General features: G+C 39.4%; 2 protein-coding genes across 3 annotated transcripts in view; one reads left to right on the forward strand and one right to left on the reverse strand.

Annotated features, from left to right (window-relative positions):
* Positions 1–12,021, reverse strand: part of usp36 (ubiquitin specific peptidase 36) — a 42,683-nt gene extending 30,662 nt beyond the window's left edge. Inside the window, exon 1 of the mRNA XM_052139330.1 lies at positions 11,899–12,021. The gene's annotated coding sequence lies outside the window, so the exon portion shown is untranslated. The remainder of the gene's footprint in view (positions 1–11,898) is intronic.
* Positions 1–27,126, forward strand: part of LOC127652895 (gastrula zinc finger protein XlCGF8.2DB-like) — a 228,421-nt gene that overhangs the window by 105,464 nt on the left and 95,831 nt on the right. The gene's annotated exons all lie outside the window — the stretch shown is intronic.

The raw sequence follows: 27,126 nt of genomic DNA on the forward strand, positions 1-27,126 counted from the left end.
GTGACAGAGCCCTGCACGAGTTGCATTCAGCCCACAGCAATGATGTAACAGCTGCTGTATGTGCAGCTCCTGTGCATCAAAATATCCTCACTCTATTAATAACCTTTAAATCCAGACTGTATACATGTCTATTTAGCTGTGCATTTACTGACTGATTGCACTGGCTCATTTTATATATGTATTCTTTTTCCTTCTGTTTTAAACATTTTAATAAAGAAGTATTTATTTTAATACTTTTTTCTAATTTTTAATTTTCATGTTCTTGAATTATTTTAAAATGTATTATGAATCTTGTATTGCTTTATCATCTCTATGTAAAGCACATTTTGAATTACAATGGTGTACAAAATTTGCTAATATGCGCATATATTAATCTTTTTAAAAAAAAGCACGTCTTAAAATTATTCAAACATTTAATAAACAAACAAAACAAATATCCAAACAGATCAATTGAATTTATTCAGCTCTGCTGGGGGAAACTTGAGAAATCTCAAATATGTATTGAAATTGTGGATTGGTATGTGATTTTTTCATGTTTATTTGCCCCATACTGATTTCTTCTGTTTTTGTGTATATCTCATACTAAATTGTTTCTAAAATCTAACATAAAGCAATTGAGTAAACACAAAATACAGTTTTGAAATGATAATGTTATTTATTGAAGCAAAAATGTTATCCAATACCAGCTGGGCCTGTGTGAAAAAGTATTTTCCCCTTAGTTACTAAATCCCCAAATCTATGAAACCGCATTCATAATGGGGTTCAGCTGGACTAGACGCACCCAGATCTGATTACTGCGGGTCCTGCTCAATCACATCAACACCTACCGGTAAATAAAACTTTTTCATGAAGCTGCATTACATTGGCTAAAAGGTCTCACCCAGTTGCACACTATGCCAAGGCCGAAAGAAATTCTAGAAAGGATGAGGAAAAAGGTGACTGAAATACATAAGTCTGGGAAGGGTTACAGAGCTATTTCAAAAGCTCTGGGACTTCAAAGAACCACAGTGAGAGTCATTACCTCCAAATGGAGAAAACTTGGCACAGTAGTGAACCTTCCCAGAAGTGGCCAACCTTCCAAAATTCCTCCAAGAGCACAGCAACGACTCAGTCAAGAAGTCACAAAAAAGCCAAAGACAACATCCAAGGATCACTGGTCACTGTTCATGACTCCACTATCACAAAGCTGCTGGCCAAAAATGGCATCCATGGAAGAGTGGTGTGGTGAAAACCACTGCTAATATAGAAGAACATTAAGGCTCATCTGAATTTTGCCAAACCACACCTTGATGATCCTCAAACCTTTTGGAGAATGTTCTGTGGACTGATGAGTCGAAAGTGGAACTGTTTTGAACACAGGGATCCCATTACATCTGGCGTTGAGATACTGTGGCAGAACCTTAAACAGAGAGTTCATGCTCAATAACCCTACAATGTGTCTGAACTAAAGCAGTTCTCTAAAGAAAAGTGGGGCAGAATTCTACCACAGCGTTGTGAAAGACTGATCTCCAGTTATCGGTAGCGTTTCGTTGCTTTTTTGCTTCAATAAAAAAAATATATATATGTTTGAAAACTGCATTTTGTGTTTACTCAGGTTGCCTTTGTTTCATGTTATATCTCATTTAAAGATCTATCGGCAACTTGACACAGATTTTTGCTGATAGTTCCAAAAAGCATCTATCAGCAGGATTAATCAGTAAAACCAATATATATATATATATATATATATATATATATATATATATATAGGTCAACCTCTAATTTCTACCATGTTTTATGGACATGCATTGTTACTTCCATGGTTTTCCTTGGATTACCATGCAAATACTCTATCAAGGGTACATGAACGTAGTAATCATTAAATAACATTTTCACCTGCACCTCAGTACTTTTTTGAACACTGTTGTCAAATTATGAATTTAAATTTGCTTTAGACCCTGTGTTAATTGACTTCATAATTTAAATAACTTTTTCAGTTGTTAGTCTTTATTTATTTGAATTTTAAAAAATGAGTTCATACAGAATGTCCTTGTGAAGAGCAACTTTTAGCCAATTCAATATTTTAAAGCCGAGCATAGACAAAAATATACGGACTATAGACATTTCCATTACTTTTTAGGCCTGAAGCGCACTTTTAAAATTCTCCACACAGCAACTGTAACTGTGGTAATTTTAGATTTTCATGTAAGCTGGTTACTAAACGGTTGGTCACATTGTGTTTTTACTGTTCGGATTGCTATCCGATTGAATAAGCACATTCCATTTACACTCGGCCACATAAATGTGTCTCCGCTATAGGTCGTCCAATAGGGGATTTTGCCAAAAATGAAGGTTGTAGGTTGAAGGTCGATAATTGATTAATTGGCCGATAGTTTTTAAAATGGATTTATATAATGTCAAACAATTTTCATATTCTTTCTTACCATGGCAAAAACTATAAGCAACTATAGGCATAGATTTTTGCTGACAGCCGACTCCAAAAAAGCAATTATTGCCACAGATTAATCTGTAAAACCGATATATCAGTCTACCTCTAATCTCCACCAAACGGATATAAATATTCACTTCCAGTGCTACATGCAAATAAGTTCACTTCTGTGATTATGCTAATGCTGGACAGTGAATTTAAAAGGTGTGATTTATTATTTGATTTCAAATGATTTACCCCATGTGCAGGTTATGGAGGCCACGGAGTGCCGATTAAAAAGGAATGAACAATATATTCATTTGAAACTAAAAACATGGATAAACCAATTTATAAATGGACAAATAAATAGACATTTAAATGTTTATTTAATTATATTTAACAATTAAATAGTGCATTAATAAATTCTGTATTTAATTAATGTAACAATAAAATAGCACATTAATTAGTCATTAAATGCACCTTTATGCCAATTTGGGTTTTAAAAAAGTGGCAATTGTTTTTCTTCATCTGTTTGGCTTTTCTAATATCCATTTGACAATCGAGTTTATAAAAATGCCACTGGACAGTTGACACGTGGGAGCAACCATTGCACTTTCAACTCAGTTTTAAGACACACACACTCTCCCCTGTTCCCTCATCCACTCTTATCAAGTGGTGACACCACATCCACTTTCAGCGATATCACATTCCACTCAAGACACTTTATGTCCACAACTGTAATATTATAAGTAACATTTTTTATTAAGAAATTGCCCGAGTATGATCAGGAAAAGGTGGACCAGCTGATCCACAGAACAGAAGGTGAGTACACTATTGAAAATGCTAAAGCTTCAATTATTGTTGGAATGCTCATTTAAAAATACTGTATATTATTTTTTCCACATCTACCTGCTGTGTACATGATTTATAATGTTGGAAATCAAGTCTGTGCTTTAATCTTGTGTTGTGTGGCTCTTCTTAAAAATGCATATTGACTATAATATTAGCTATACACACATTAAACACACACATTCTGTATACTGGCATTAAAGTGCTTTGTGATATATTGCTACTTTTATCACATATCTCTCTTGCAATTGCAGTCTGGCTGTTATGATTTAACATTAATTTACAGTTTAATTGTATCAGACTTGATTGTGTTTTACATTTATTGGCAGACAATGCCAACTAACATGTCACAGATGTTTGAGGTAAAACATCATAACTTTAGGCTAAACATTTTCTGAATTAAAAAAATTGAAGAATAAAAGTGTTTTACTGCTTGAATTGTGTGATATAAAGCCACATCATTTAAAAGATATAACTTTAATTGAAAAAATAAAATAAAAAACATTTCTGGTTGTGTAAGCAAACAGCAGTATCAATTTATCAAGTTATGTAAATGGAAACAGTTGAGTGAAGTTTTATTGAATCCCTGTGGTTGATGATCCAGGAACAGTATAGGGATTTAACATTTACATTTATGCATTTGGCAGACACTTTTATCCAAAGCGACATACAGTGCACTTCTTACAGGGACAATCCCCCCACAGCAACCTGGAGTTAAGTGCTTGCTCATGGACACAATGGTGGTGGCTGTGGGGATTGAACTGGCAACCTTCTGATTACCAGTTACGTGCTTTAGCCCACTATGCCACCACTCCAGTTGTTCCGGTTTGTTCACAAATATAGCGGTCATACAGTAAAGTCGTATGAAATTGATGATTAACAGGAAGGTTAGGCAGCACAGAGAAGCAAGCGTCTGCTTCGGATATGATCTAGTCATCGCTGCAGCCCGGAGGTCCGGCACCTTTCTCCAGCTGCTCGGTACCTCAAGCCAGTGGAGCACGAACATGGTGGCCACGTGCTTTCAGTCAGTGGCACGGATCGGTTCAGTTGAAGACATTGCTGTTACCGGCTCCCTTCCTGGACAAGTGACCATTAAATTCTTATACGACTTGCATCCGTTTTTTTTTGTTTTTGCATGGGCTTCATAGACCAAGTAAACCTATATCAACAGCTGTCCAATGATAGACCGTATTACATCTCCTTGAGGTGGGAAGTGGTAGAGAGTGTGTGTGTGTGTGTGTGTGTGTGTGTGTCTTAAAACGGAGTTGAAAGTTCAATGGTTGTTCCCATGTGTCAACAGTCCAATGGAATTTTTAAACTCAACTGTCAAATGGATAAAGAATAGCCAAAGTAAAACAAAAGAGAAAAGCCATGGCAAATAGATGAAGAAAAGTGACTGGCAAATTAATAATTAATATGCTAATTTATGGTTACATTTAATTTCATTTTAAACATGAATACATGTTTATTAATGCACAATTTTTTTGTTAAATATAATTACATTTTTAAACGTGAATTAAATAAACACATTTAAATGTACCTATTTATTGGTCTATTTATAAATTGGTTTATTCAAATAAATTGTTTAATGTCAAATTAATAGATAGATCATTTATTTCTTAATTAATTTCTAATCTGCACTCCATGGCTTCCATAGCAGATATCTGCGCGTGTGTGTGTGCAATGTGTATTTTTCCCCTCTGGGCTTGTCTTTAGTAAGGCCTAGTCCACACTAATACGTTTTTATTTGAACACGCATCTTTTTCTCTCCGTTATGGACTTCCATCCACACTGAGTCTGCGTTTGTGTCCGCGAATACTGAGCCTTTTGAAAACGCACTCCAAAGTGGATAAATTTGAAAATGCCGTTTTCGCATTGTAGTGTGGACTGTGCAAACGGATGCTTTGGAAAACGATGATGCATTTTAAGTCATGTGATCTATCCAACCAAAACAATCAAGACAGCGGCCCGTGTTATAGCGGCGCTGTTGTGCCTGATACTCACTTTGATAAAAAAAAATATTTTTATTAAATAAATGTCACTTTGTACAACCATCATTGCATTCCTTCAAAGGCGAAGGGAAATTTACTCTGAATTGGTGTCCGGCAATGGAACACGAGGACATTTGGGTTTCAGACCATACACGCAGCGGGGATTTACACATATGGCATGAACAGCCAGAAGCATTCACACTTAACCGAGTTTTGAATGGAACGCATCAGTCTCGAATACGTCTTGGAGCATTTACACCTGGTCTCTCATGATCAGGTCTCTTATTCGATCAATAAAAATGTATGAAGTGACCAAGTGTAAATAAATATCCCCAGTGAAATGGCATGTGTACACAGATGAACTGCTTTCACACGTGAACATAATTAATAAACAATATGAGAGGTATTTGTGATCAAACTCTTCAAAATCTACTACAAGCAGTGGGAAAGCATATCAAAAGGCCACAGGAAATTGTCAAGGTGAAGTCTGAATTGAATATTCTGCTTGAAGGGTGTATCTCAACAAAACGGTCAAGAACATGCTCATGTCTTATTTCACAACTAAATAGATCTGTTCAAGTTGCAGGACAAAAACCCAGAAGAGAATGAGCATTTTCAAGCCATGGGTTCCCTCTGGACTTTCCTATAGGTTTTTATAATGGCACTTTAGGATTTATGAGTAAAACATGGTCTGTAGTAACATTACTTGGAGATACTTGGACGTTTGTTCTAAAACATAAATTACATAGTCATAACCCAAAAAGTGAATTTTCATTTTTTTAATTTTTTTTTTTACATATTTAATGCCATACATGACCCATGACTAACCAAGGATATATATATATATATATATATATATATTCAAACTATACATTTCTAAAAAAAAAAAGGTGTTCAGACACTAGAGCATTCAAACCAAACGCTTATCGAAGGTCGCTTTATTTTCCTTCGGTAGTAGCTCCGCAGGAAGCGGTGGTCACTACAGCAGCAGTTGTGGTGGTGGTAGTAGTTGCTGAAGAGGTTACTTTGTTGGTCACGGCAAAGAAACTAGACATAGTTAATTGCTGTCTGCCTTTTACAGCCGATTTGTGGCCATCGGACTAGGGTTGTGCCGATGGACGATATCATCGATGGCTGACCAACATCACGATGTAGAGCCACCATCGTGATGCCACGCCCCCTTTTGCGAGTCTTGCTAGTGTGACTCACTAATCCTAGTCTCTTCTATAGTTAACCTAAAAACTTTGCAGGGATTGCTCTGTAAATTAAATTGAGAATATAACTAATGCATATATGCTATTTTAAATACTGTAGTATATGCCAGAGACGTGACGTGTTAGTCTGTGAAAATACCGTGTCAGGCAGGCTACACAATTATTGATCTTGACATTGTTAGCTTCTTGTCTTTTTTTACATGTCTTACACTGTACATTTAGATTAAAATATTTTATGTTGTAGGCTACAAGAAAATAGCCTTTATTAATTAATTATTAGTAATTGTAGTGTCTCAGAAAATCTTGCTCATTGTCACATAGCTCTTGTATACACTGCAGCTGCAGTTTAAGATAAACCCAGACCAGCTGAACGTCAAATAACTTTTGTCTGGTTAATACTTTTAAAGAAAAATTTCCTTGGCCATAAATCCATAATGTCAAATCAAATGAAAGAAACAAGGTGAATATGAATAACACACATTTATTAAAACATAGAAGAACAACAAATAAAGAACAAGAAAACGGAACAACACTCAGACCGAAACTCGGCATTAACATTTCACTTATAATTAGCAGCACAATTAACTTCAGCACAGGCTACAAAATAAATTATGTTATTGAAATATTGTAAAGTGGTCATATGAACTACACAAATGAACGTTTAAAAAATAATATGCAAAATCAAATAGATCCACGAACGGATGGGAAAAATGCGTAAAGAAGTCTAATATCTTTCACCATAGACCATGTTTAAATTTCGATGTTTCTGGCCAGAAATATCAACATATTCACTTTATCTGGTTTTAATAAGCTGCGGATTGGAGTAACTACACTACCCGCTGTGCTGAAGACCCGCTCTGATGGAGTACTGGTAGCATATATGCACAGATATTTCCGTGCTAATCTTGCCATGAACGGAAACCTTTTGTCGTTCGTTTTCCACCAAGTCAGCGGGTCCTCTTCCCTATCAATGGCCATTTCTGCCTCGACCTTTTGCTCATCAGTGAGTAAAATAACGAAATTATAGTTTTTAAGTGGAAAATAGTATTTATGTAAAGAGATATATTAAAATAAAAAGTGCACAACTCTTCTTAACTCTTTCCCCGCCAAACACGGAATTTTCCGTGTTTTATGAAAAAACGCTTCCCCCAAACACGGAATTTTCTGGGTTTCCGTGTTTTAGGTGTTATACGGTAAGGAAGACCCCTGCGCATGTTTTGAAAGAGTACGCAACTCTTTGATTAAAGAAACAGACTGCGATCGTCTCAAACATGAAGAAGTGGAGTATGAGAAGCTCAAAATATCAGACATAAACATGCCTTTTTATCAGCTTTATGTCTGAAATGTTGTTTTTTGACAAAGCCGACCTCTGTTCAAGTCGCAATAAAAAAAGAACAAATGAAGATAAAATAAAAATCGTTTTTTTTTTGCCTAAAAGCAGAGGCTCAGATCTTTATTTTGATATATAGCATCTTCATATATTCATGGAAGAAAATATTCTGCGGGCCATTAAAGTTTAGCGAAAATCGTCAAAAACCCTGGTGGTGGCTGGCAACTTTTTTTTTAAAACGCTGGCGGGGAAAGAGTTAAGTAAAAGCTAAAAAAATAAATGATTCACGTGTCGTGCAACCAACTGATAAAGCGCCGACGAGTCATTAGTTGGGTTAGTAAAATAACGAAATTATAATTTTTCATATAATTTTTGAAAATTATATGAAATGATATAATCCCCCCGCCCCGCCCCACCGACGATATCATCGTGCATCGCGATGTTTTACTGTCAACATCGTCAACTGCCAATTTAGGGGACATTGCCCAACCCTACATCGGACTGCATATGAGATTTAAAGGCTCCATGTTGACAACCAAAGGGCTGGAACCATGTCCTACATTCTTTGTGTTCCAGACACTTTTGCTGGAATTTGCGACTTTACTAAATGTACTTTCTCTGTTCGAACTCATACAGGTCCCAGCCCATCGCTGTCCAAACATCCGGCATTACGGCACTTTTGCACCGGCCGGAGGCAATTACACCAATGAACATATTTTGCGACAGCAAATCGAAGTTATTAATTATGAAGTTTATTTTAAAAATAAATTGGTAATATAATTTTTTCAAAACTATCTACATTTTTAATAAGGAATAACATTTAATGCTTTTTAATACCATTTAAGGCCTTAATTTTCGCAAAATCCATTTAATTACTTTTAATGCCCCGAGGACACCCTGTATAAGGACTACGCCAGTGGTGGTTTTAGTGCTTATATAGCTACTTGTTAGCAACATACATCTTTTAAAAACACGGTGGCTAAAAACAAATTTAAATTAAAAAAATACATATATTTCTAATGTTAAGTATTTATACATCATAGTAGCATTTACTGAACTTTTTTTTAAATGTATAATATTAGGGATGCACCAAAATGAAAATTCTGGGCCGAAACCGAAAATCCAGGATGCACTTGGCCGAAAACCCGAAACCGACATTTTTACCAATTTAAAAAAAAAAAATTAATCAATAAAAATTAATTAATCTGAATTGAAAAACTACAAACCAATAAAATAATCACACTTTTATTGAAAGTAACACCAAAATTGGACAAAACATATATTAAAACTATATTAAATATTATTCTTTCAGTTCTGTAAAAATCAAATTTGACAGATTTTATTAACAATTATCCAAATAATGTAAAGTTTTAGAAAACTATTATATGCAAAACAACAGTCAAGTAATGAACTTAGCTAACATCTTTCAAAAAGTTTAAATATGCAACAGTAATTTTAATTAAAACAAAAAGGCAGAACACAGAATGGCAGAGGGCCTCTATTCCACTGATCTATAACTATAATATATAATTATATATATAGATCAGTGCTCTATTCTGTTTATGTAAACGTATGTACACTTTAAGTGAACATTATTGTGCAAAACAGCAGTGATTGAACTAAATCCAAAGGCAACTGTAAACGACAGATGTATCCTCAAGTGAAGAACAAGTGTAATGTAATTGCTTTACACATCATATTGGACCGCTTTCTATTTAAGTACAAGTGACAGGTTTCTCTTCAAGAACAAAGTTGCTAAACTTTCTGACAGTCTCTCCTGTCAGAAAGCTCATCAAGAACATGAGATGCTGCACTGAACAGTCTCTCACTCTCTGTGCTGGTGCTTGGGCAGATAAATACCTGTGCGCAATCCGCGCAAGCAAAGGAAAGCGGTCTTTGTTTATGCGCCCGTAGTCAAGGGGATTGTCGCTTCTGGCGTAGTTCAGATAAATACGTCTCAAGTTGTGGTGTAGCTGCGCTAGTTGTGACATTTTCCTGTAGAATCTCTTGCTGTACTCTGTGTATATATATATATATATCTTGAAAGTTCTGCTGAATAAACACTGCAGATCGCAAATGTGATGTCCTTATCAGAAACTTTGAAGAATTTCCACACCGCTGACATGATCGGCCTTTGTTTGGTAGCGCTGTGATAAGGGCTAGATCGATCCAGAGTGAAATCTGAGCACTGAGGGGCGGGCGAGGAGGTATATATTTTCGGCCTTTTTTCTCTTTCGGCCGAAAATGCCGAAAGTGCCATTTTCGGCCGAAAATTTTCGGCGGCCGAAATTTCGGTGCATCCCTATATAATATATATTATATATATTCGAGGTTCAATACATGTTAAGCTCAATCGACAGCATGTGTGTCATGATGTTTAGAACCACAAAAAAAATTCTTTAAAAAAAAAAAAACAGAAAAAGGCGGGGAAAAAATGCTGTTACAGTGAGGCGCTTACAATGAAAGTGAATGGGGACAATTTGTTTGGAGGGGTTAAAAGGCAGAAATGTAAAGCTTAATTTTATAAAAGCAGTTTATAAAATTACATTAATTATATTCAAACTCGGGTAGTATTTGAGATGTAAAGTTGTTTAAATCGTCATTTTTTCGGGATTACAGTGTTTACAGGTTACGTTGTCATGGCACCAAATTTGTAAAATTGGATACAACTTGAAACAGAAAAGGTTATCAAGTGATTTTATCACACTAAAATCATTTTTACACACATATTGTTTACATTTTGTGGCTATGCTTTTGAAAAAGTGAGTATTTTAACGTTTACGGATTGACCCCATTTACTTCCATTGTAAGTAGCTCACTATAACACAGATTTTTTTTTGCTTTTTAAAAAAAATAAAAATAATGGACAGCCTAAATACATTTTTGTGATAATCAACATTATGCCACAAATGCTGTCGATTGAGCTCAACTTTTATTGAACCTGGAATATTCCTTTAATGCTGAATTAAATAAAAACAGACTGTAAAAAATACTGCATTAGAATAATGATGATCCCCAATAAAAATGGAAATTCAAACCTGAACAAACAAAACAATGTATTATATAATACATATAATACAGACTTGACATATATAAATGTAGTATTATTAATGTAACAAGACTTTCAGGCGAATTGTGCTTTATTGCCATGAGAAAACATCACAACACACAAAAATCTTAATGATCGTAACAACGAGCTTAATTGTCTTTATTCTAAATTAAATCACATATTTGTCTCCTTGTGATTTTCGGCCTGTACATGTTTTTCGTAAGATTCACCAAAACACGTGTTCTCACTGAGAACTGACATTCTGAACATACTGTCCCCAATATCATTTTAATTTCAGTCAGAGTATCAAAATACTAGTTTTACTCAATATTTCGTGTGAAACAGGCAAGTTTACCGTTTTTTAATTTGTATTTCGTGTTTATGCGTTGACAAACTACGGCGTCTCGAAACCTTCAAAATCAGCCGTTTCCACCAGCGTACACCAGACTTCGATTATCATTATTTAATAGTCATATACTCATTTAATTTTATTGATGCCTGCTTTTATCCAAAGCGTCTTATAACACCTATATTACTGAGGTTGACTATATCGATCAAGGACACCATGATAGTAGTTTATGGATCAACCCTACTTTGAGTTTAAACCAACAACACTACAGTTACTCGCCCAGATTGGTTAATGTACGTTAACTGTCAGAGTATAGTGTGTTTTAAGCTAGTAGAATACGTGAAACAGACGCTGTTTCGAGCCCATATGAGCACTGAACAGCTGATAGACACACTAGACAGGAGCTAACAAGCTAGTTTAGCATCTGCTTCAGTGTCAACAGGGCTGGTTTTATCTACAGTCCCCGCTATTCGCGCACATTCACGTATTTGAAGGATTGTTCAATCTAGCGAGCATAATCACGACCAGCTGGATGTTGAGGGCTGATACAAGACGCTCCACTTCCTGATCTGAACTGCTTCATAAAGCGAACGTGGCGCTATATTGCTGCAATGTGCTCCTCACCCTGCTGAACGCAATTTCTCGACAATTCACTGAATTAAGCACATTATCCTCCGTCAAACACATGCAAATAACACGATGTACATACCCATCCGTGAACCAACGCGAATCGTTTCATCTACTTCAATGTTAAGACCGTATTCCGCTGAGAAGCCTTCATTTTGTTACGTTCTTTTCCCCATGCTGCATTATGAAAGGGCGTGTACTTGCGTGACTGACGCTAAACAGCGGCCAATCAGTCTTGAGGACGGTTATGTCGACACACTTCATTCATGGCGCGAGCGTCCAATCAGAGCGCAGAAATCGCTTGCTTTCTGGAATTTTTTGCGTTGTTTACTCACCGATGAGTATGCGGACCAAAGTCTTTCTAGCAAGCCAGTCCACTGTCGGCCATCTTTGGAACGCTCTCGGGAGGCTATTTCCGGTCATGACAGTGCAGCTCCAATCTACTTTAATGGGGAAAGACCGAAATCTCAAAAACAGTTGGTCAAGATTACGATCAAAGAATATATTTCAAATCAGCAATAAAACCTGACAATACTGGTATCATAAATAGTGATCCTTTACCTCATATTACGCCAAAAAAAAGAAACAAAGAAGCAATTTCCCTGCTTGTATAGCTAATGCGCATGCGTCTGTGATCCGGACGGAGGCTGCCCGACCTTCACGGTGAATGTGTGCATAAAGGTTTGGTTGTGACGATTTTTAATTATTAAATATAAAAAGACCTTAAATATGATGACATGGAAACTGAACGAAGATATGTGTACGTGTGTAATGTTGGTGTTTCTTCAACTTTGTGCATCTTCAAGTCTCCGAGGTGGATTCTTGTGAAGTGGCAGAATATTATATATATATATTGCTTTTATAAAGGTCCCATTAAAACTGAATTGGAAACATTTTACCAGGCCTTAATTATTTATCTTGTTTCATTTCAGAGGCCTTTTATGTAAATATGTTACTGTATTAACCTTGTCCTAGACTTTCAATATTAAACTATACAAAACAGTTATTAAAAATACTAATTATTATACATAAGAGTGGCATAAAAATAAGCCTTTTCAATATTTATTATGTGGAAATTATTTCCATTATTTTTCAAAACATACAACTGTCTCACTGTTGTGGTGTCATTTCCACCATACCAAACAATTGTATGTCTGTAGTCCCCAGTTTATTATTTATATATATATATTATTTATTTACTTGGAAATTAAACTGTGGTGGGAATTTAGATACATAATTTAAGATAAGAATGAAAAAATATGATAAATGACATGCTAAATCACCTGTGATGCACACCGTTTGACAGACAAATGACTATATAAATATATACATGTTTTAATGAGACTTTACTTTTGAGAATTCCAACATTACCACTAGAGGTCGCAGCTCTCACTGCGATAGCATCAGTTTTATAATTGGTGGTCCAGAAGCATGTGCGGGATGGACTGGAATGTCTGGCATATAGCTTACTGCATACTGTGCAATCCCAACTGCCTACTGTTTTCAAAAATTGTATGAGGCAAATCTAGTAGAGTAGAATTCTGAAACTTCTGATGCCCAATGGACCGACACTGAAACACGATCCAGGGGGACAAACCCAAGCAACACTATCAAGGAGGAGCACCTCCCGGTCCGACAAATAGATAAACAGTTGCCTGCCCTACAGACCAAAATGCTCACTTCTGTCAGTTGTTGAATAGCAAATGCTTCCGTGTTATAAAAAAAATCATTAGGAGTTCTCTTTGGGACAATATTACACTTTGAAAATGCATGCGCTACATGGCTGAGTGTGTAGTGTACACTCACAGAGCATTTTATTAGAAACAAGTCAAGTCAAGTCAATTTTATTTGTATAGCGCCTTTCACAACACACATCGTTTCAAAGCAGCTTTACAGAATATCAGCATTAACAGACGATAAAACTGTAATGTCTATAAAGTCAATTAATCATCATTGTGTAATTTAGATAAAGTACTATTTTTAATAGTGTTTAAACATTATTAAATGATAATTGTATTAATAACCCCAGTGAGCAAGCTGTAAGCAACTGTGGCAAGGAACACAAAACTCCATAAGATGTAGATTAACGGAGAAAAATAACCTTGGGAGAAACCAGACTCACTGTGGGGGCCAGTTCCCCTCTGGCTAACATTATGAATGTAATGTAAATATTAATTATGTATAGGTAAAATCATGGTTTAAAATTATTAAACTAAGTGTTAAGGGTCAGTGATTAAACATCGATTGTGTTTGAACTAAGATTAATGACCAAAGTCTTTGAAGTCCATCTTGATTAATTGCAGAAGTTCACATAGATGCAATTGTCCTTGTTAATTGGCTGATGAAGGCTTTTGTTGGCAATAGTTAGTCTAAGCATTTCATTTCAAGATCGTAGTCCATAAATAGACCGAGGTGATGCAGGTTGGAGTTGGCATCATTTCATCCTCTGAAGTCCATCATAATAGACTGAAGTGATGTTTGGCTGGCACCGGCTGCATTTAGTCATCATCATTCTGCGACATGTAGCAGTGGAGTCCAACATGAAGCAGGAATGGTGCTGGATTCAGCCGGTTCTGGTGACCTCAGGATAGGAGTCCCGAGGTTGAGACAGGGAAACAAATAAAAAGATGTAAGCGTAGATGCCATTCAATTTATTGCAGAGTTAGACATCATGCTCAGTGTTTCTGGTTTCTGGTTCCGGCAGACCCAACTAAAGCAGCCTAATTGTGGGTTGGAGGATAAATGAGGTGTATGCCTGGCTAAATAGATGAGTCTTTAGTCTAGACTTAAACTGAGAGAGTGTGTCTGCATCTCGAACATTGTTTGGGAGACTATTCCATAGTTTAGGAGCCAAATATGAAAAGGATCTTCCTCCTTTAGTGGATTTTGATATTCTAGGAACTATTAATAGGCCAGAATTTTGCGATCTTAATGAACGTGTTGGAATATAGCGTGGTAGAAGATCACTTAAGTACTGCGGAGACCATTCAAAGCTTTGTACGTAGTTAACAGAATTTTAAAATTAATACGGAATTTAACAGGTAGCCAATGTAACGATGATAAAATGGGGCTAATATGATCATATTTCTTGGTTCTCATCAGCACTCTGGCTGCTGCATTTTGAACCAATTGAAGTTTATATATTGATCTTGCTGGACATCCTCCCAGTAATGCATTACAATAATCTAGTCTTGAGGTCATGAAAGCATGAATTAGTTTTTCGGCATCAGCAACTGAGAGCATATGCCTTAATTTAGCAATATTTCTTAGGTGGAAAAATGCTGTTCTACAAACATTTGTAATTTGATTTTCAAAGGACAGATTGGTATCAAATATAACACCTAAGTTGTTCGCTGTTGAAGATGATGTAAAAGTACATCCATCTAGAGTCAAATTATATTTTAGTGGCTTATTTGTAGAGTTTTTTTGGTCCAATAATTAGAACCTCTGTTTTGTCAGAATTGAGTAGAAGGACATTTCTGGCCATCCAATCTTTTATTTCATTGATACACTCTGCTAAATTTGAGAATTGTGAAATCTCATCAGGATTTGAAGAAATATAAAGTTGTGTATCGTCAGCATAGCAGTGGAAACTTATTCCAAGATTCCTGATAATATCTCCCAGGGGAAGCATATACATGGAGAAAAGCAGAGGCCCTAAAACTGATCCCTGTGGCACTCCATATTTTACTTTTGTTTGGTTTGACAATTCCTCATTTACATAGACAAAGTGGTAGCGGTCTGCTAAATATGACCTAAACCATGCTAATGCAACTCCACAAATTCCAACATAATTCTCCAGCCTATTCAAGAGAATGTTGTGATCTATCGTGTCGAATGCAGCACTAAGATCTAAAAGCACTAGAAGAGAAATGCAGCCGCGATCAGATGATAAGAGCAAGTCATTTGTAACTCTGATAAGTGCAGTCTCTGTACTGTGATGAGGCCTAAATCCTGATTGAAATTCTTCATATATACTATTTCTCTGTAGAAATGAACATATTTGGGAGGATACTACCTTTTCTAGTATTTTTGACATAAACGGGAGATTTGAAATCGGTCTATAATTAGCAAGTTCTCCAGGATCAAGTTGTGGCTTCTTAATAAGCAGTTTGATAATTGCCATTTTAAAGTTTCTTGGGACATGTCCTAAGCATAGCGAGGAGTTAATGATATTAAGAAGAGGTTCTGATATTACAGGAGATACCTCTTTTAAGAGCTTAGTTGGTATAGGATCTAACAAACAAGTTGTGGCTTTTGATGTTTCGATAAGTTTTGTTAGCTCTTCATGACCTATGATAGCGAAGGATTTAAGTTGCACATGAGGAAAATTATTCGACACTGTTTTCTGAGGTGTAATGACAGATGATTGCATAATTCCAATTTTATTTCTGATTATTTCAATTTTATCTGTAAAGAAATTCATGAAGTCATTACTCTTGAGCTGTGACGTAATATCTGGTTCGGTTGAGGCTTTATTCCTAACCAATTTAGCCACAGTACTGAATAAACATCTAGGATTGTTGTGATTATTTTCTATGAGTTTACTAAAATATGCTGACCTGGCAGCTTTGAGTGCATGTTTGTAGCTACAGACACTATCCTTCCATGCACCCTGAAATACTTCTAATTTTGTATTGTTCCACATGCGCTCCATTTTCCGAGCTGCTCTCTTGAGAGCATGAGTGTGATCATTGTACCATGGTGCAGGGCTTATTTCTTTAATTTTCTTTAATCGAAGTGGGGCGACAACATCAAGGATGCTAGAGAAGACTGCATTTACATTTTTTGTTATTTCATCAAGTTCGTCTGGGCTTTGGGGTTTATTGAGTATATGAGATAGATCTGGAAGAGTATTAGTGAAGCTATCTTTAGTGGTCGAAAGAATAGTTCTACCTGAATGATAGCGTGGTGTAGATTGAGTAACATTAGCTGATTGCAGCATGCAAGAGACGAGGTAATGATCCGAGATGTCATCGCTCTGCTGCAGAATTTCTACATTATCAACATCAACTCCATATGAAAGAATTAAATCTAGCGTATGATTATGGCGATGAGTTGGTCCTGTTACATTTTGTCTGACTCCAAGAGAGTTGAGAATATCGATAAACGCTAATGCCAATGTATCATTTTCATTATCTATGTGAATGTTAAAGTCACCAACAATTAAGGCTCTATCTACAGTAACTACAAGATCTGATAAAAAATGTGCAAATTCACTAAGGAAATCTGAATAAGGCCCGGGTGATCTATACACTGTAGCAAGGGTAAAGGACGACAGAGATTTTTTATTTATATTTATATTTGACGATGTCACATTAAGCATTATTAGTTCAAAAGACTTACATTTATATCCTGTCATCTGAGTAACACCAAAAACCTCAATGTAAATTGTAGCAACACCTCCTCCTCGACCCTTCAGAGGAGGCTCATTTTTATAACAATAACCTGGGGGGAGTAGATTCATTTAAACTAATATATTCATCCGGTTTAAGCCAGGTTTCAGTCAAACAGAGCGCATCCAATCTATGATCTGTAATCATTTCATTGACAATTAGTGCTTTGGTAGAAAGAGATCTAATGTTTAGTAGCCCTATTTTTATATGATGTGTATTAGGGCTGGGATAAACGATTATTTTTAAAACGATTAATCTAGCGATTATTTTTTCGATGCATCGATTAATCTAACGATTCATTTTTCCAGTCCGATTCGATTAATCGACTTGTGACAACACTGGTAATACCGGTTTCATCGGGGGTGGGGGTGTATAAAATGTAAAAAAAAAAAAAACATTTGCCGGGAGTTTGATTGACTGGCGATCTGATCAATCAATCATAATACACCATTTTTGTCCGACATATTAGTCAGGAGAGAGAAGATTAACGTTGGTGGATTTGAATTTGAATAGGTGATACGGTCTCTATGTGTTGTAGTTTATGTGACCTGTGTGATGTCTCAAGGCAGCTAGCAGACGTTCGGATTAACCAGTTTGTCTGCTTCCTGACCTGGGCCCCATTTAGTCAATTAATATCATTATTAAGTCTATGAGCCAAATTACTAGAGAGGAGAGCGGCACCTTCCCTGGAGGGATGGAGTCTGTCTCTCTTTAGCAGGTCAGGTCTACCCCAAAAACTTTTCCAATTGTCTATAAGTCCTATTTTATTCTGCAGACACCACTCAGTCATCCAACCATTCAGTGACACTAATCTACTATAAACCTCGTCACCACGATGAGCAGGGAGGGGACCAGAGCATATTACAGTGTCTGACATTGTTTTTGCAAATTTGCACACCTCTTTAACATTATCTTTAGTGATCTCCGACTGGCGAAGCCGGAACATCGTTAGTGCCGACATGGATAACAATTTTAGAAAATCTACGTTTAGCATTAGCCAGCACTTGTAAATTTGATTTGATGTCAGACGCTCTGGCCCCCGAAATGCAATTAACAATAGTGGCTGGAGTCTCTATTTCCACGTTCCTTACAATAGAATCACCGATAACAAGGGCTCTTTCAATATGATTCTCAGTGGGTGTATCACTGAGTGGGGAGAATTGATTGGAAACCCTAACAGGAACGGGAGTGGTGTCTCTTTGCTGAACGAGTATGCCACCAAGACGTCACGCAAATGCCCTGCTGCAGAGGCTCTATAGCGGAACCAAAGTGTGTGTGTTGCTCTCTGTACTGCCCGCATCCGAAACAGTATCTACCGGCTTCTCTTTCTCACTGACCTCTACTAGCGTTCGGACGCGAGTCTCTAACTCATTAACCTTCTTCGTCAGCTTGACTAATTCCTTACATTTATCACAAGTGAATCCCTCACTGCTGATGGAGGAGGCTATTGTAAACATGTGACATGCAATGCAGGAACAAATAACATGAGCCGATGCCATGACTTACCGCAAATTGTTTGTTGTTCCTGAGCATTGAGGGTTTTGAGATTGATTTGAATCCCTCACAAAATGGTTTGTTGTTGGTGGTGGTTGTTCTGATAAGCGGTGCTTTGAGATCGATGCAATAATCTGTGTACCGCAGAGGAGAAAAAACGGGTGCGGGGTGATGGGGCGTGGTCATGTGTCTGTTTGCGGGAGAGAGAGAACGGTAAGGCTCGTCACCTGGTTTGTAATGATCTCTAAAACCTGTCTCTTGTTATAGTGATCAGCGCATCAGTTGGAGAGAGAGCCCTGAGAGCAGGAACTCGACACTTGCTGAGTGTATTTGTTATCTGATTGAGGGTTATGAATCTATATGATTTGACTGCATTAAGTCACCTTAGAACCTGAAGCAGAAAATAAAAGTCTTGTTTGCACATCTTCGTTGCCCAACAGAACCAATCTTCTTACATGCTGTTTTGGACCACTGCCAGTTAAAGTTAGGAGGTGCACAGAGAAACTCTGGGGAATTATCTTCAAGTGTTCAACCATCAGAGCGGTCCATTTGGACCATCTCAGTAGGCTCTTTATCTAGCTGAAATGTGATCAAACTAAGGATCAAACTTTAGAGGAGCTGATCTATAAACCAAGTCAAGTCAAGTGTCAAGTGGTTTTTATTGTCATTCAACCATATAAAGTTAGTTCAGTACACAGTGAAATGAGACAATAAGGACCAAGGTGCTATATAAACAACATAGGACAAACACAGAACCACATGAGACTACACAGACTAAATAAGACCTACTCATTTCTACATGAAGTGCATGTGTAAACGTGTGCAAAAAGTACAGGACAGTACAATCATTTCTAAAAAGGAACAGGACAATAGGCACAGTAAGAGACAGTGAAAGACAGTGCAGCGTCGGCCAGTACACATTTCTAATCTGAGAAGTGCAAAAAGATGATATTTTCTAAAAATGCAGAATATAAACATAACATACTATGAAATAGTGTTCTATGGACATAGCCGTTATTGAGGTAGCAGCCAGGTATAAAGTGACAATGAATTAAGTGCAACTCTGGACATGTGCAAAAGTTGGATCCAGTCTGAGTATTGAGGAGTCTGATGGCTTGCGGGAACAAGCTGTTACACAGTCTGGCCGTGAGGGCCTGAATGCTTCGGTACCTCTTGCCAGATGGCAGAAGGGTGAAGAGTTTGTGTTAGGGGTGTGTGGGGCCATCCACAATGCTGGTTGCTTTGCAGATGCAGCGTTTGGTGTAAATGTCTTTGATGGAGAGAAGAGAGACCCCGATGATCTTCTCAGAACTTCTCGGTCCGAAACGGTGCAAGTCCCAAACACAGGCAGTGATGCAGCTGCTCAGGATGCTCTTAATAGTCCCTCTATAGAATGTGGTGAGGATGGGGGTGGTAGATGTGCTTTTCTCAGCCTTGGAAGAAAGTAGAGACGTTGCTGGGCTTTCTTGGTAATGAAGCTGGTGTTGAGGGACCAGGTGATTTTCTCCGCCAGGTGAACACCAAGGAATTTGGTGCTCTTGATGATCTCCACAGAGGAGCTGTCGATGTTCAGTGGAGAGTGGTCCTTCTGTGCTCTCCTGAAGTCAACAACCATCTCTTTTGTTTTGCCCACATTCAGAGAGAGGTTGTTGGCTCTGCACCAGTCTGTTAGCCGCTGCACCTCCTCTCTGTATGCTAGCTCGTAGTTCTTGCTGATGAGACCCACCACGGTTGTGTCATCGGCAAACTTGATGATGTGGTTCGAGCTGTGCATTGCTGCACACTCTTGAGTCAGCAGAGTGAACAGCAGTGGACTGAACAGTGCTCAGTGTGGTGGCGGTGGAGATGCTGTTCCCGATCCGGACTGACTAAGGTCTCCCAGTCAGGAAGTCCAGGATCCAGTTGCAGAGGGAGGTGTCAAGGCCCAGCAGGTTCAGCTTTCCAATCAGGTGCTGAGGAATGATTGTGTTGAATGCTGAGCTGAAGTCTATGAACAGCATTCGAACGTATGAGTCCTTTTTATCCAGGTGGGTGAGGGCCAAATGGAGGGTGTTGGCGATGGCGTCGTCTGTTGAATGGTCGGGAGGATACGCAAACTGCAGTGGGTCTAGTGAGGGGGGCAGCTGGGTCTTAATGTGCCTCACGACAAGCCTCTTGAAGCACTTCATGATGATGGGTGTGAGTTCGACAGGACTGTAGTTGTTGAGGCATCATCTTTGTCACAGACAACTGATGTTGTCCCGTAAGTGGTGATAGCCTTGTTACCCTGCCACATGTGCAGTGTGTCGCCGCTGTCCTGGAAGTGACTGTGGATTCTATGGGCGTGTGCACACTTTGCCTCTCTAATGGCCCAGGACAGTTTGGCCCTTGCTGTTCTAAGGGCCGCCTTGTCGCCTGCTCTGAAGGCGGAGTCTCAGGTCCTCAGCAGCACACACACCTCTGCAGTCATTCACGGCTGCTGGTTGGAGCATGTGGTGATGGTCTTGGAGAAAGTGACATCATCAATGCACTTGCTGATGTAGCTGATCACTGATGCTGTGTATTCCTCCAAGTTGGTAGAGTCGCCATATTTTGCAGCCTCCCTGAACATTTGCCAGTCAGTATGCTCAAAACAGTCCAGGAGATCAGAGATGGCTCCTGCTGGCCAGGTTTTCACCTGATTTTGAAGTGGTTTTGGGTGCCTGACGAGTGGTCTTTATGCTGGGATTAGCATTACAGAGATGTGGTCTGAGTTGCCGAGGTCTGGGCAGGGCTCCACCCAGTATGCATCTGGGATGTTTGTGTAAACCAGATCTGCATGTTTGCCCCTCTCTTTGCAAAGTCCACTTACTGATGGGATTTAGCTAGCACTTAGGGAGTCTTGAGATTCGCATGGTTGAAATTTCCGGCAACAATAAACAGTCCGTCATTGTGAGCGTTCTGCAGTTTGCTAATAGCCCCATACAGTTCACAGAGCGCTTCCTTAGCATTAGCACTGGGGGGAATGTAAACGCGGGTTATAATGACAGTGGTGTATTCCCGTGGTAAATAAAAAGGTCTGCATCTAACAGTCACAAAATCCACCAGCAAGGAGCAGTAGCTAGAGACAAGCATAGAGTTCTTGCACCATTCCGCGTTGATGTAAACACATAAGTCACCACTGCGAGTCTTACCGCACAGAGCTACATTTCTGTCGGCATGAAACGAGGTGAGCCCGTCTGGAATGCCGGCATCTGGAACTCTGTCGCTGAGATATGTCTCCGTGAAAACAAAGACGCAGCAGTTTCTAAACTCATGCTGCGTAGTCTGCTGGAGTCGGATGTAGTCCAGTTTATTGTCCAGGGAGCAAACATTTGAGAGCAGGATAGACAGGAGAGCTGGCCGGCTAGGGTTTGTTTTTAGCCTAGCATGGACCACTTACAACGTCCCGTCCCCCAGCCACCGGCATCAGGCGATGCCGAGGACTGGAGGCCTGGTCTCCGCAGCAAGCCGAGGTTGCGTAGCTTCTCCTGCAGATCATCAAGCAGCTTGGTTGTTCATGATTCCTGTATGTCCCAAGAAACTTTAAAATGGCAATTATCAAACCGCTAATTAAGAAGCCACAACTTGATCCTGGAGAACTTGCTAATTATAGACCGATTTCAAATCTCCCGTTTATGTCAAAAATACTAGAAAAGGTAGTATCCTCCCAAATATGTTCATTTCTACAGAGAAATAGTATATATGAAGAATTTCAATCAGGATTTAGGCCTCATCACCGTACAGAGACTGCACTTATCAGAGTTACAAATGACTTGCTCTTATCATCTGATCGTGGCTGCATTTCTCTTCTAGTGCTTTTAGATCTTAGTGCTGCATTCGACACGATAGATCACAACATTCTCTTGAATAGGCTGGAGAATTATGTTGGAATTTGTGGAGTGGCATTAGCATGGTTTAGGTCATATTTAGCAGACCGCTACCACTTTGTCTATGTAAATGAGGAATTGTCAAACCAAACAAAAGTAAAATATGGAGTGCCACAGGGATCAGTTTTAGGGCCTCTGCTTTTCTCCATGTATATGCTTCCACTGGGAGATATTATCCGGAATCGTGGAATAAGTTTCCACTGCTATGCTGACGATACACAACTTTATATTTCTTCAAAACCTGATGAGATTTCACAATTCTCAAAATTAGCAGAGTGTATCAATGAAATAAAAGATTGGATGGCCAGAAATTTCCTTCTACTCAATTCTGACAAAACAGAGGTTCTAATTATTGGACCAAAAAAACTCTAAAAATAAGCCACTAAAATATAATTTGACTCTAGATGGATGTACTCTTACATCATCTTCAACAGCGAAGAACTTAGGTGTTATATTTGATACCAATCTGTCCTTTGAAAATCAAATTACAAATGTTTGTAGAACAGCATTCTTCCACCTAAGAAATATTGCTAGATTAAGGCATATGCTCTCGGTTGCTGATGCCGAAAAACTAATTCATGCATTCATGACCTCAAGACTAGATTATTGTAATGCATTACTGGGAGGATATCCAGCAAGATCAATAAATAAACAAAATGCAGCAGCCAGAGTGCTGACGAGAACCAAGAAATATGATCATATTAGCCCCATTTTATCATCGTTACATTGGCTACCTGTTAAATTCCGTGTTGATTTTAAAATTCTGTTAACTACGTACAAAGCTTTGAATGGTCTAGCTCCGCAGTACTTAAGTGATCTTCTACCATGCTATATTCCAACACGTTCATTAAGATCGCAAAATTATGGCCTATTAATAGATCCTAGAATATCAAAATCCACTAAAGGAGGAAGATCCTTTTCATATTTGGCTCCTAAACTATGGAATAGTCTCCCTAACACTGTTCGAGATGCAGACACACTCTCTCAGTTTAAGTCTAGACTAAAGACTCATCTATTTAGCCAGGCATACACCTCATTTATCCTCCAACCCACAATTAGGCTGCTTTAGTTGGGTCTGCCAGAACCAGAAACCAGAAACATTGAGCATGATCTCTAACTCTGCAATAAATGAAATGGCATCTACGCTTACATCTTTTTATTTGTTTCCCTGTCTCAACCTCGGGACTCCTATCCTGAGGTCACCAGAACCGGCTGGATCCAGCACCATTCCTGCTTCATGTTGGACTCCACTGCTACATGTCGCAGAATGTTGATGACTAAATGCAGCCGGTGCCAGCCAAACATCACTTCAGTCTATTATGACGGACCTCAGAGGAAATGATGCCAACTCCAACCTGCATCACCTCTGTCTATTTATGGACTACGATCTTGAAATGAAATGCTTAGACTAACTATTGCCAACAAAGGCCTTCGTCAGCCAATTGGCAAGGACAATTGCATCTATGTGAACTTCTGCAATTGATCTAGATGGACTTCAAAGATTTTGGTCATTAATCTTACAGTTCAAACACAATCGATGTTTAATCACTGACCCTTAACACTTAGTTTAATAATTTTAACCAATGATTTTACCTATACATAATTAAAATTTACATTACATTCATAATGTTAGCCAGAGGAGAACTGGCCCCCACAGTGAGTCTGGTTTCTCCCAAGGTTATTTTTCTCCATTAATCTACATCTTATGGAGTTTTGTGTTCCTTGCCACAGTAGCCTACAGCTTGCTCACTTTGGTTATTAATACAATTATCCATCCATCCATCCATCCATCCATCCATCCATCCATCCATCTTCAATCGCTTATCCGAAGTCGGGTCGCGGGGGCAGCTGCTCCAGCAGGGGCCCCAAACTTCCCTATCCGAGCCACATTAACCAGCTCTGACTGGGGGACCCGAGGCGTTCCCAGGCCAGTGTGGAGTTGTAATCTCTCCACCTAGTCCTGGGTCTTCCCCGAGGCTCCCAGCTGGACGTGCCTGAAACACCTCCCTAGGGAGGCGGCCAGGGGGCATCCTTACCAGATGCCCAAACCACCTCAACTGACTCCTTTCAACGCAAAGGAGCAGCGGCTCTACTCCGAGCTCCTCACGGATGACTGAGCTCCTCACCCTATCTCTAAGGGCCCGCCACCCTTCTGAGGAAGCCCATTTCGGCCGCTTGTACTCGCGACCTAGTTCTTTCGGTCATGACCCAACCTTCATGACCATAGGTGAGGGTAGGAACAAAAATTGACCAATAGATCGAGAGCTTTGCCTTTCGGCTCAGCTCTCTTTTTGTGACAATGGTGCGATAGAGTGAGTGCAATACCGCCCCCGCTGCCCCGATTCTCCGGCCAACCTCCGCTCCATTGTCCCCTCACTCGTGAACAAGACCCCGAGGTACTTGAACTCCTTCACTTGGGGCAAAACCTCATTCCCTACCTGGAGTACGCACTCCATCGGTTTCCTGCTGAGAACCATGGCCTCAGATTTAGAGGTGCTAATCCTCACCCCAGCTGCTTCACGCTCGACTGCCAAGCGATCCAGTGAGAGCTAGTGAGCATAGGTCACGGACCGATGATGACATGAAGACAACATCATCTGCAAAAAGCAGCAATGAGATCCCCAGCCCACCGAACCGCACACCTTCCCCACCCCGACTACGCCTCGATATCCTGTCCATGAATATCACAAACAGGATTGGTGACAAAGTGCAGCCTTGGCGGAGACCAACCCCCACATGGAATGAACTCGACTTCGTGCCGAGGACCTGGACACAGCTCTCGCTTTGGACGTACAGGGATTGGATCGCCCTAAGAAGGGACCCCCTTCTTAGGGCGATTATCATTTAATTATCATTTAATTATTTTTAAACACTATTAAAAATCATATTTTATTTAAGTTACACAATGATGATTAATCGACTTTATAGACATTACAGTTTTATCGTCTGTTAATGCTGATATTCTGTAAAGCTGCTTTGAAACTATGTGTGTTGTGAAAGGCGCTATACAAATAAAATTGACTTGACTTGACTATAAGGTCTATGAGTCATCATTGTGTAATTAGATAAAATACGATTGTGAATTGTGTTTGAAAATAAATAATTAAAATAATAAGCAATAATAGCAAGCCAAAGACGACTTAAGCAAGGAACACAAAACTCCTTAAGATGTTGGTTAATGGGAGAAAAATTACCTTGGGAGAAACCAGACTCCCCTCTAGGTAACATCATGAATATAAAGCAAATATGACATATGTATAGTGCAAGTCATGGTTTAAAATTATTAAACTAATTAAGTGGTAAGGGACAGTGTTTAAACAAAGATTTTGTATGAACATTTTGTATGGACTTGTCTTTGAAATCCATCCTGTATTAACCACAGAAGTTCACATAGATGCAATTGTCCTTATTAATTGGCGGATGAAGGCTTTTGTTGGCAGTTGATAGTCTATCTATTATATTTCAAGAGTGTAGTCCATCAATAGGCCGAGGTGATGCAGGCAGAGATTAGTGAGGTGCATCGCAGTTCAACCTGAAGTGTGGGAAAGTGAAGTACGCTCCATAAAATCTGCCCTCTGGACCACCGTAGGAGATCAGCCAGTGCAAGAGCAGGTCCTTCTAACAATTTTGCTAGAGGTGGTGGCTATACTGATCTCAAAACCACTTGCCTATGTGTCATCTGATGTTTCAGACAGTGACCCTGTCTCCTCAAGGAGCGGTCAGATTGTTCCTTACCCCAAGTGGTAAACCCAGAAGCTGAGTTGCTATGTCGTAGATGCTGTAGACACTCACAAATATTAGCCAATCAATTCTGGTCCAGATTTGTTAGTGACTACATCCCCACTTTACAGACCAGGTAGAAATGGCAGTTGTCTCCTCCAGACAGAGAAGACTGGCATCATGATTGTGGACAGATACCTCTATGGCCTTTTGGCTATGTCACTGTGGCAGGGCGGAGGGCGGGGCCGGGTCGTGATCCTACACACCTGGTCCCGTATTAGGCTAATCAAGCCTCCTGAGAGGGATAAAGGTCGACTGCAGAGGATCGTGCGGGAGAGAGAGATGTGTGTGTTTGTCTTTTGTTTCAGTTTATTATTCAAATATTATTTATGTTGGAAAGCCGGTTCTCGCCTCCTCCTTTCCATTGATCACTTTACACTGGTGCCAGAAACCCGGGAAGGAGGAGGGATACGCCGTAGTAGAGTTCCCGCCACTACCGTCCACCCCAACTGAGCACCCGCGGCCATCTGCCAGGGGACGAGGAGCCCAGCCGCCTGAAAGAGGATGATGGCCACCGACCGCGTGAGGAGAAGGGGCTCCTAACCGACCACCTGGAGCGGTCAGGGTCGCTGCCAGGGGCGCAGGAGTCGCCTACCGGCCGCTGAAACACAGCGGGGTTTAAGACCGCTGACCGCGAGCGGGGAGGGGCTCACTGCCGACCGCCTGGAGTGGGAGAACCACTGCCAGGGGCGGGGGAGACCCCTTCTGTTCCCAGAGAACGCGGTGGGGCGTTCCGTCCGCCAGGGGCTGGAG

Source organism: Xyrauchen texanus, chromosome 12 (assembly GCF_025860055.1).
Source record: "Xyrauchen texanus isolate HMW12.3.18 chromosome 12, RBS_HiC_50CHRs, whole genome shotgun sequence".
Taxonomy (NCBI): domain Eukaryota; kingdom Metazoa; phylum Chordata; class Actinopteri; order Cypriniformes; family Catostomidae; genus Xyrauchen; species Xyrauchen texanus.